This window comes from Capsicum annuum, chromosome 8 (assembly GCF_002878395.1).
Source record: "Capsicum annuum cultivar UCD-10X-F1 chromosome 8, UCD10Xv1.1, whole genome shotgun sequence".
Taxonomy (NCBI): Eukaryota; Viridiplantae; Streptophyta; class Magnoliopsida; order Solanales; family Solanaceae; genus Capsicum; species Capsicum annuum.
This window is the reverse complement of record NC_061118.1, coordinates 34,839,178-34,850,567: the sequence shown is the minus strand read 5'-3', so window position 1 is coordinate 34,850,567 and position 11,390 is coordinate 34,839,178.

Here is an 11,390-nt window from a genome sequence, read left to right as displayed (position 1 = left end):
TAGTAAAAAGAGAGTTTAATAGTTGAAGGGAGGTGTTATTTTTGTGGAGCTTTGAACTCAACTTTTGTCCAAAGTTGTTGAGTTGTTGAAGAGTCAATGGGATATATATATTTTTACTCGCACTCTGTCAAATAATAGTAGTCGAACCCACAGAGATTAGTTTTATCTATTCTACGAATGTTTCTTGTTTCAATTACTATTTGAGAAAATCACAAATAGTTGAATGGTGAATTAACTAATTGTTAGTACATAAACAGATGGTAGAAAACAAATACATTAAAGGTGTTGGGTTTTAAACTTCACTCAGTATTTCTATATAAAGTAAACTCTTTCTTCCTCAATTTCTTATTCTCAAAATTGTATAAATACCTCTCACAATTATATTTATATTTTATTACTAAATTTGAACAATTAAATACAATCCTCTCGGTTATACAATTTAATCATCAAAATAGTAATATTAAGGACCCAGAAATATATATTTGAACTAGAACATGCTCTTTTTTGTAGTAAGTCTCTTTTGATTACCTTACTTGTTATAACTAATTAGTACACTATTCGCCTCTTTCGATTACAAAATAAGTGAAATTAATTATTACATAAATTAGATAGATGTCACTAAATAAATATTAACAATCTATCAGTACTTCAATTAACGGTATTATTTCTTCTGTCCCTCTCGATTACAGCATTAATAATATGTTAATTTGAAGTACAAAATAGATACTACTAATGAAAATATTCTTCTCCATTAAATAAGAAAATAGAATAAATATTCAAGAAGAAGAATTCTGCTATTGAGTTAAAAGAAGGATCTAGAATAATTTTTAAAATTAAATAACTAACAAGTAGTAAAAGAAAACTTTAAAAAGAATTTTAAAGTAGTTTCTTCAACTCTTCCTTCCGATGCCCTTTCCTTCCCTGTTGAATTCCTATTTATAGGAAATATAATGTAGGTCTCATGACTTTGTGGAGATATCAAATGTTGTTACTACTTTAGAGATCATTTTTTCATTTGTTCATTGTTGCGACACTAATTTTTATTGATGTTTTATGTCTCTATATTTTCATGTTTCCACAATATGTTTTTTTTTTTATTCTCTTATTCTTTCAATATTCCTTTCCTGCAAGATTGTTAATAAATATGGAATAATAGATATATATTAGTCATGAGTTTATTTAAAATCTTTATTTATTTACATATGAAAATACTTGAATAATTTATACTTATTAAATTCTCCCATACTTAAATATTTGCTTGTCCTCATGCAAAAATAATTAATAGTTATAGTGGCTATTTTTTTAAAAAAATAAATAAATACATTCATGAGAAATGTCAGAGAAAAACATCAATTAAGATCAACCATGAGTTCAAACGGCTTTTAACCGTACTCATGTTCACTTATTGAGAATTAAAATAACAATATTTCCAAATTCCAAGTGTGTCTTACCAAATAAAAAGAACGCCCATACATCACACAATATATCAATAGAACAAGAAGGGCTTATTCAGAGAAAGTTTCTCACTCATTCTCAGCAAAGAAGTATGTCATGTTACCTAAAATACCATAAGCTTGCATATCATATGGTTCTCCACTAATTTAGGAGTTATTTGAGTTGAGATCATGTAGGACTTTTTTCAAGGTTGTAATATAGGCTTAGAGGTAGGTGCGATACATATGGATAGTAGTGACTCAAATTCCTTTTAGGAACTTCATTTTACTTTATTGCTTAAGCACAATTGACTTCTACTCCCTTATAATCCATCAACCTATCTCTTTTTTAACTCTTCTTTTTGAATTAAATTGCTATTATCTTGTTGTCTATGTTTATATCTTTTTTTTTTCAATTTTCCGACAAAGGCTTCTCAAAAGAATTCAATAATATTCATCAATTTTCTTTCACATGTTTCTCTGTCTCTCTCTATTTTTATTTTTTTATGTGAAACTTAATTTTATGCATTTAGCTTAACTTTCGAAATGCCCAAAAGGAATTAGGTTGAAAAAATAATTGGCTAAGGATTAAAGCTCGGTGAATAATAAGAATGTTATATTTTAGGCCCGACGGGGATAGCTAGGGATAAAATCATCAAGGTAGGTTTATTTAGGCTATTTATTTAACAAGGATCATCTACTTTTATTTCTTAACTCAAAATCCACTTAAAATTTTGCCTGGATGCATATTCAAGGCAAGTTCTAGATTTCCAAATAAACATGAGAACTAGGTAATATATACTAATCATACAATACACTTGGAACTAGTGAATATATTAATTTTGATCATCAATAAGTAAGTATGAGTTTGGAAAGACATTCATACAACTCATGAATCATGTTCAATTAAATCGATCTTCCTTAAGTCTCATAATTTTTAAATCAAACCAGATTTAGCAACTTATTTAGTGAAATAACTAAAAGTCTTAAAAAGATTTAATTCAAAATATTACAATCACGATAGAGAAGATTTGATAGACAACTTATTGTTGGACTTACCTGATATAAGAGGAAAAGAAGAAATATTAAAGGTTCACAACGATAATAAGGAACTTTATAAAGATGTGTCTCTAAGTGTTGTTGCAACGAAAATACCTATAGTGCAGATCTCGCAAACTTTATGAACGAAGCTGTCATTCTTGAGAGGAAAAGATTCATCCCAAAAGATATTTAGGATTCCATTGATAGAGTTTGTTGGAATGGAAGGGACTACAATAACAGATGGAAAGAACAAGATTCTATCTAGTTATATATCATAAAGTTGGATATGGTGTCTGCACAACATTGATCCCTGGCCATGATGTGGTATAGAAAGTCACGTTAATCCCAAGGATCTTTTGATCTTACTTGGTCCATTCCTAATGAATATCCAACCTTAATTTCTAAGTAGTCACTCTTTGCTAGAATATTGGGAGGCTCAAGAGGTAGGTGTAACGCCCCAAAAATAGGTCCCAAGACATCACACGGTGCTTAGGATCACAAGTGACACCTAGCTAACCCTTCTACTGGCATAACTCATAAGCAACTAGATAACATGCATAAATCTGTACAAAAATCAGTGGAAGATAACTCTTTTCTAAATCTGATCCATACAAAACTGAATTCAAATGATTACAGCTCTGCTTTACAAATTAAACTGGAATAAATACTTTAACTCTACTGACTGTCTATGAAGCCTCTACTAGTATTAACTATAGTTAGCCGAGACATGACCCCCAGATATCCTGAATCAATACAACTAAATGAAGAAAACAAAATGCTACACAAACTCTGACTAACTCGAGCTCGTGAATCAAGAGGACTCATCACCTGCTGACCGAAAGCTGTAGTCTGTTTGAATACGGTATGTGTGCTACAACTAAACTGATACCAACATTATGAGATAATGTAGTGCATAGACATATATATGGATCAGTACTTTGAGGATGTACTGAATATATGGGGGTGTATGCATTAAGGAAATAATATCATTTCTCTTTATAAAATCATGCATGCTGATATAAATGACTCACATAACTTGAATAAATCTGAAATCTAAATCTCATAAATCACGAATAATAAAACATGTAGCATAAATCTCGTGAGTCATTATACTTAGTTCAAACATCTGTATTCTCCTCTTATTCTCAAAGCTAGTAAGCAAAAAGGAATCTTAAAGCAATAACTTTCAAATTTTACGCTTTTATCTTGAGGAAAATAGGACTTTGGGAACTCAAGGACTTGGGAATCTAAAAATCAAAACTTTTAACACATATACTTTTATCTTAAGGAGAGTAGGGGACTTCATTGAAAGTTTCTTCTAAACGACATAAATCATATGCTTCTCTTTGCTTTAAATCATAAACTGCAAGAATAATGTGGATTCCTATCTTAGCTTAAGATCAAAACATCAATTTTCTTTAAATCTTGGAAAGCAATTACTAGAGGAAAACTTATGGTCATAACCTTCTTGAAAAATTCAAACTCATTCTTGATATAGATATAAAAATAAAGATTTCAAGAACATGATCTTAGAAACTCAGTACTAAATCTTTGGGCTCAAATTCACAATTTAAACTCATGACAATTCACCACAACACTTAAGACTCAACATCATTCTTGAAATTATTCGACAGTACCAATTCTCAAAAGTAAAGTGCAACTCATGATATAAACCTTCAATTAAAAGCATAAATAGGTAGAATAATCATGCAACTCAAAATTTAAATAACTTATTAATTCATAAACATCAATACAAGATAAGTTGGTCATAATCTCATTTATAAATCATGAAATTTTTAATAAAAATCATAAATTTGGGCACAAGAACGAAAGAATTTGTCTTGTTCAAACCCCACATACCTTAGATTATGAACTTTGGATGAACACTTGCTTTTGGGACTCTATTCTCAACCTTAAACGGATATTATTGATGCTCTTTGTTTAGGGATTCCAATTCTTGAATCAATTCAAAAAGTGACGGTGAAATCTCGAGTTTTATGGAATGTTGGGTTGAAACCCTAGACTTTGTTCTTGGTGAATTTGAGAGAAAAGGATCATACTTTGGTGTTTTGGGGATTAAATCCCGTGTTATGGATGAATAAGGGTGGAAAATACCCCTTTTGCCGTTAATGACTCGGAGGTGGAATGCTGAAAAATTTGGCCTAGGGGGAGTACCCAGGGAGGCGCCCTGCTTAGAGTGGGGGACTACCTAGGGCGGCGCCCTGCTTAGAATGGGGGACTATCCAGGGCGGCATGGGTTAATTGCCCTGAGCTACTGGTTTGTCATACCAAAACTTTAAAACTCACCCGAGATGTACTCTTGACTTGCCCCATTATGAATAAACAAAAAAAATCAACAAAGAGAGGTCGGAAAGGTCAAAAATATATTTCTCAAAGTTTGAAGGTCTTAAAATGACTAAGTCTCAACACTTAGCCAAATTTCTAAGTATAAGACCTCTCTTGACATACTCTAAAGGCTTAGACAACGAGGAAATTTTGTGGGGTCTTACAATATCTCCCCCTTGGAAACATTCGTCCTCGAATGTTGCTAGCTAGGCTAAGAATACAGAGGAAAACTAAGGGTGCACAGTTAAAATAAATTGCTAAACTGATTCTACATCATTCTAAACTTTTGAGTACTTCTGTGAGTGCATGAACTTATAATAAGAAAAACTATATAGCTGAATCTTTGATTAGAAAGAAGATGAATTAAGAAAGACTATTACCTTTAACTGAACTTGTCTTTACTTATCTGTAACAACCCGAAAATCTATTCCGAGACATCACACAGTGCTTAGGATCACAAGTGACCCCAAAATAACCCTTCTACTAGCATATCTCAAAAGCAACTGGATTATATGTATAAATCTGTACATAAATCAATGGAAGATAACTCTTTTCTGAATCTGAGAAATACAAGACTGAATTCAAATGATTGCAACTCCGCTTTACAAATGAAATTGGAACAAAATACTTTAACTCTACTGACTGTCCATGAATCTGCCTGAATCTAAATGTTCATTCTAAGTATTGTACCTACATTATGAGACAATGTAGCACCCAGACGTATATATGGATCAGTACTTTGAGGATGTACTGAGCATATGGGGGTGCAATGCAATAAGTAGATAATATTATCAATCTTTATAGGAATACTGCATGCTGATATAAATGACTAACATAGCTTGAGCAAAAGCTGAAATCTAAATTGTATCAATCATGTATAATGAAGCATATAGTACAAATCTCATGAGTCATTCTATTTACTTCAAAAATCTGTATTCTCTATCTTATTCTCAAAACTTGTAAGCAAGAGGAATCTTAAAACGATAGCTTTCAAAACTTATACTTTTATCTTATGAAAAAGAAGAGACTTCTTTAAAATTTAGAGATTATAGGACTTAGGGACTTTGATCTTGGGAGACTTTGGGAATTAGGAAACTTTGAAACTTAAAGCTTTGGAAATCTTGAAATCAAGCTTTCAACACATATACTTTTATCTTAAATAGAGTAGGGTACTTTTATCTTAAAGTGTCTGAATGACGGTGTTTTATGACTAGAACTTCAATTAGCCATAACTTCTTGCCCAGTTATCGGATTTGGGTGAATTTTATATCTTTGGAAAGCTAATTCAATTTTCACATGATAAAAAGTCAAAATTAGGAAAATTCTATATGATTTAAACATTACTCCCTTTAGAAGTCATTCCTCAATCTTATAAAGGAAAAATTAGGCTTAAGGAAAGCTCGGGGTATTACATTATCGTAAGGAGATGATTCATGCTAAGAGTTTAGAATTCGGTTGATGTGCTCATGGTGAGGTCGTACTTATAGAACTGCAAAGTGATAGTTTATGCAGGCACAAATAATGAGAAAACGAGGCTAAGATCATATAATGGGTATCACATTTCCTGAGCTGGAATACTTGGAACACTAAGATCATTCATTGAATACTTATGAACTGAATCACGGCTGGATATCTGATTTTCTAATACTGATGTCTGACGCATATACTGAGATGAATTTGCAAATTTTATGGGTGCGAACAATTATTTCTTGGAATGACCAAACTTATGAAACTTCAGGTAGTAAGAGTAGACTAAAATTGGGAGGATGGAGAAACTATAGAAATTCATCTGTTTGATTATTAAACTAGATTGCTGGCTATCCAAACTGAATCATACTAGATACTCGTATACAAGTAGAGGATTCCTTCAACACCCTTCTAGGGAGTTCTAACGATATGAGGGGGCAAAGAACTCTGGGCATTCTCTTAACAAGTCATTTGAATAAAAGGTTACAATGGTGCAACAACTCTATAGCTTGGAACATAGACCAGTTGATCATAAGCTAAGATAAAATTTCTGGGCCTTAGGTAAAGCAACTTCTTGCTTTCAAGTTTAGCAACTCTTCTTGAATACTCACTCGATTATGCTATTCCCCTTAAACACCGTACTCATTGATTAAACTTATATTTCTCACATGGCCGCGGATATTTTCATCTACTAATGTCTAAACTGAACTAAATCCTCTCACCATCTTCAAGCCTAACTCGAATTAAAAAGATACACCACATAACACTGTAATACTAGTCTGAATCATAAATTCAGCACACCCTGCATTTCACAACTCCTCATCTCATGAATAATTCTCATTGCCACTCTAACAATCACATTCAACCTCATACTAGACATTCATAAACGCGCAATGCATTCATCTAGATATACACAAACATGATTTTCAAGCCTATATCTATAACCACATATGCACTTTTAAACAAACACCTTTCTCATATCCTGTGAGCCTCTATCAAGAACAACTTTCTTGCACTATTCTTAAGAAGACACACATAGAATACTCCCAAAAACCTAAGTCATACACAAAAGCTTCACCTCAATATCCCTCCATTTATAGATGTACTTAAAAAACGCACACAACAATTTTCCCAAACATAACACATAAAATTTCAGCTAGCCACGACATGTATTAAAGACATGACCTCAATCTTACTTCACACTTATAGCCATAGCTAACATAAGCATAAACCAATCTTTCATTAGCAAGAAACTCTTTCTCTCCCTCCTGTCTAGATAATTGTTCATCACCACTATCTTAACCTTAGGAAAGGTCATAAAAGGGTTAGAATATGAGGACTTTAAACATGAAGAGATTCTACGTACAACTTGACACCTTACTGAGGCCTGACGGATAGGGTATCAAATGCATGAATCCATTAAAGAGATTGAAACTAAGAACACCCATGACAACATCTAAAACTGAACTTGTTGTAATGTATGAGTACACGACTCATGATCTGCATAACCTGAGCTTAGAATCCATGATTTCATGGAACATAATCTATATTGTTGAGTGAACAGGAACTGCTTATGCTAGGAACTAGAGGTATACATGATTTTTTTCTATAAGGTGCATAAATATGAACTGTGGTCATGGAACCAACATGTAATGCATGAGTTGATAGAGGTATTGGGATAACTGAAGATGCTGAAATAGGAATGGGTTGAGCCTTACCCTCATTTTCTAATGTTCAATAACATTCTGGCATCACTACAAAAATCTGGAAGTCTGACTTGGTTACTCATTCTATCATCTCCCCTTTAGCTTTAAGCCATCACTCTAAGTTTGTGAACCACTATATCAACTCTAATCTAAACTACAATCACTTTTCTCTAGATTCTGGGATATAATCAATACACAGGAAACTAAACTTACCCTGAAGGACTATATCTTCACATATAAGACCCAATGCTAATACCTCCTTTTGAGATTCAACTCTTAGACTTCTATGACCCCAAAAGTCATTATATAACAACTTAAACTCTCACCAACTTAGATTTTTAACACTTAACACAGATATCATCTACCTGTAACAAACCATGCTACTCCCTTCATACTTTTCTAATATCACATACTTTCACATCTCCAAACTTGCTTTTTTCTCTAAACCATAGGAATTAAGATCATACCAACAAAGCTCAATACTATAAATTAAAACTCGTTAACTTAGCTATTAAGAATATCATATACTATACTAATAGTTTCCTTCCTCTTAGCAACTTAACGGTACTACTAACCACACAACACTTAATAAATTTCAAAAATAAAGGAGCCCTATATCACCTTGGGCACACCTCAACATCATACTTACAAAATCATACTTATTTACGAATAACAGAATTCAAACACTTGCATACACTGTTCAAGCCTACTAGATCACTTCCATATAACTAGCACCACTAACCAAGAAATCATTACATCTACCCTGATGACCATCAACTGTTCAAACTTAATTTCTAGTGCTAAATATGAGTAACAATCCACCTTGCATACAAATTCTCACTTGGGAGCTATAAAATAAAATATCAAGAAACAATAGTCCCTAGAACTCCACAACAACAACAATTTGTCATAATCATATGACCTATCTTATCATAATCCATTAACACATCCTTCTTATACACATCATTGCTATTTACCTTTCTATACATCTAAATTACTATCAAAGCTCCATAAGTTTAAACTAAAACTCATTTTTGCAACCTCAAGGGAGGCCTAAATTAATGATACTAAACCACTAAACACTTCATTAATATCCTATACTTTTCAATCACAACAAATATCATCAATAACTCTCTTCATACTTCAAGCAAAAAACAAATTTCCTTAACTAATAACTCCTTCTCTACCTTTCACTAAACTAGTACACAAGGACATATCACTTTATTACTAACTCAATCATATGCAAAAGATTCGGCTATACATATACTCAATAAATTGCCCTTGCCACCCTTATTTTCACTACACTTCTAAACCCATACTTCCAACTATAAGAAGGTCCAATCTACTTATGAATCATAACACTTTAGGTTTCAATATCTCATGAATACAAACTCTATTTAGCAGTCTATACTCACACTATCTCCTTTAATGAGTACTATTCATATTGAAGGGTTAATAAGGAATCTGAATACATATCTTACTTTGTCTTAAATTAATGACCCATAAGAATGAAGACATAATATTCAACTTGAGGGACTCATGGTACAATAGGGAGATTCTATCAAGCCCTTTGTGTGACTTATAAAACTTCTGTTAGAAAATATGAGAGCATTATCTGGGGAGAAATTGGAACTTGTTGATCATGTTATCTCAACAATAATACATAGATGAGGAATTTTGAGGTAACACACGAATAGAAAGGAGATTCTGAGAGAACAACTATACAGCATGAGCTAGAGTATGAAAGAAAGTGAACTTTTCTTAAATGCCTCGTAGCCTCTCGAAGAAAAGTATAGACTTCTCCTTACCGTTCTGCAAGACTTTACTAGATACGGCTTCACAGACACCCTAGGACACTTAAACCTGGCTCTGATACCAAGTTTGTAACCCTTCAAAAATAGGTTTCGGGATGTCACACGGTGCTTAGGATCACAAAGTGACCCCAAGATAATCCTTCTACTGGCATAACTCATAAGCAACTAGATAACATGCATAAATCTGTACAAAAATCAGCGGAAGATAACTCTTTTCTGAATTTGATCAATACAAAACTAAATTCAAATGATTATAGCTCTGTCTTGCAAACAAAACTAGAATAAAATACTTTAACTCTACTGACTGTCTATGAAGCCTCTACTAGTATTAACTATAGGTAGATGAGACATAACCCCCAGCTATCCTGAATCAATACGACTAAATGAATAAAACAAAATGCTACACAAACTCTGACTAACTCAAGCCCTTGAATTAAGAGGACTCATCACCTGCTGATCGAAAGCTGCAATCTATTTGAATACGGTATGTGTGCTACAACTGAACTGATACCAACATTATGAGATAATGTAGTGCATAGACATATATATGGATCAGTACTTTGAGGATGTACTGAATATATGGGGGTGTATGCATTAAGGAAATAATATCATTTCTCTTTATAAAATCATGCATGCTGATATAAATGACTCACATAACTTGAATAAATCTGAAATCTAAATCTCATAAATCACGAATAATGAAACATGTAGCATAAATCTCGTGAGTCATTATACTTAGTTCAAAAATCTATAGTTTCCTCTTATTCTAAAAACTTGTAAGCAAAAAGAAATCATAAATCAATAACTTTCAAATCTTATGCTTTTATCTTGCGGAGAATAGGACTTTGGGAACTCAAGGACTTGCGAATATAAAAATCAAAACTTTCAACACATATACTTTTATCTTATGGAGTGTAGGAGACTTCTTTGGGAGTTTCTTCTAACTGACATAAACCATGTGAGCTGACATGGAGTCCAACGTCTTGCCCACGTTGGGGAGAGCTGTTCAACCCTTGCCATTGGAATAGAACCTTAACTTTAGTGATCACTATCTTAACTCACTTAGGGTGAATTAGGAACCTACGTCGGATCGTAGTTCTGGGGCATGAGACCTTGGAATCAAGCCCAATTCGGTCCAAATACTACTCCCATACTTAGGCTCAGAACTTTTAGAAAAATCCACCTTAAAATATAGCATAATGTATAAAATGAAAACCACTTATGCTTTTCTTTGCTTTAAATCATAAATTGCAAGGATAATGTGGATTCCTATCTTAGCTTAAGATCAAAACATGAATTTTCTTTAAAAACTGGTAAGCAATTACTAGAGGAAAACTTAAGGCCATAACCTTATTGAAAAATTCAAACTCATTCTTGATATGGATATAAAAATCAAAGATTTCAAGAACATGATCTTAGAAACTCAATATTAAATCTTTGGGCTCAAATTCACAATTTAAACTCATGACAATTCACCACAACACTTAAGACTCAACATCATTACTGAAATTATTTGACAATACCAATTCTGAAAAGAAGAGTGCAACTCATGATATAAACCTTCAATTAAAAGCATAAATAGG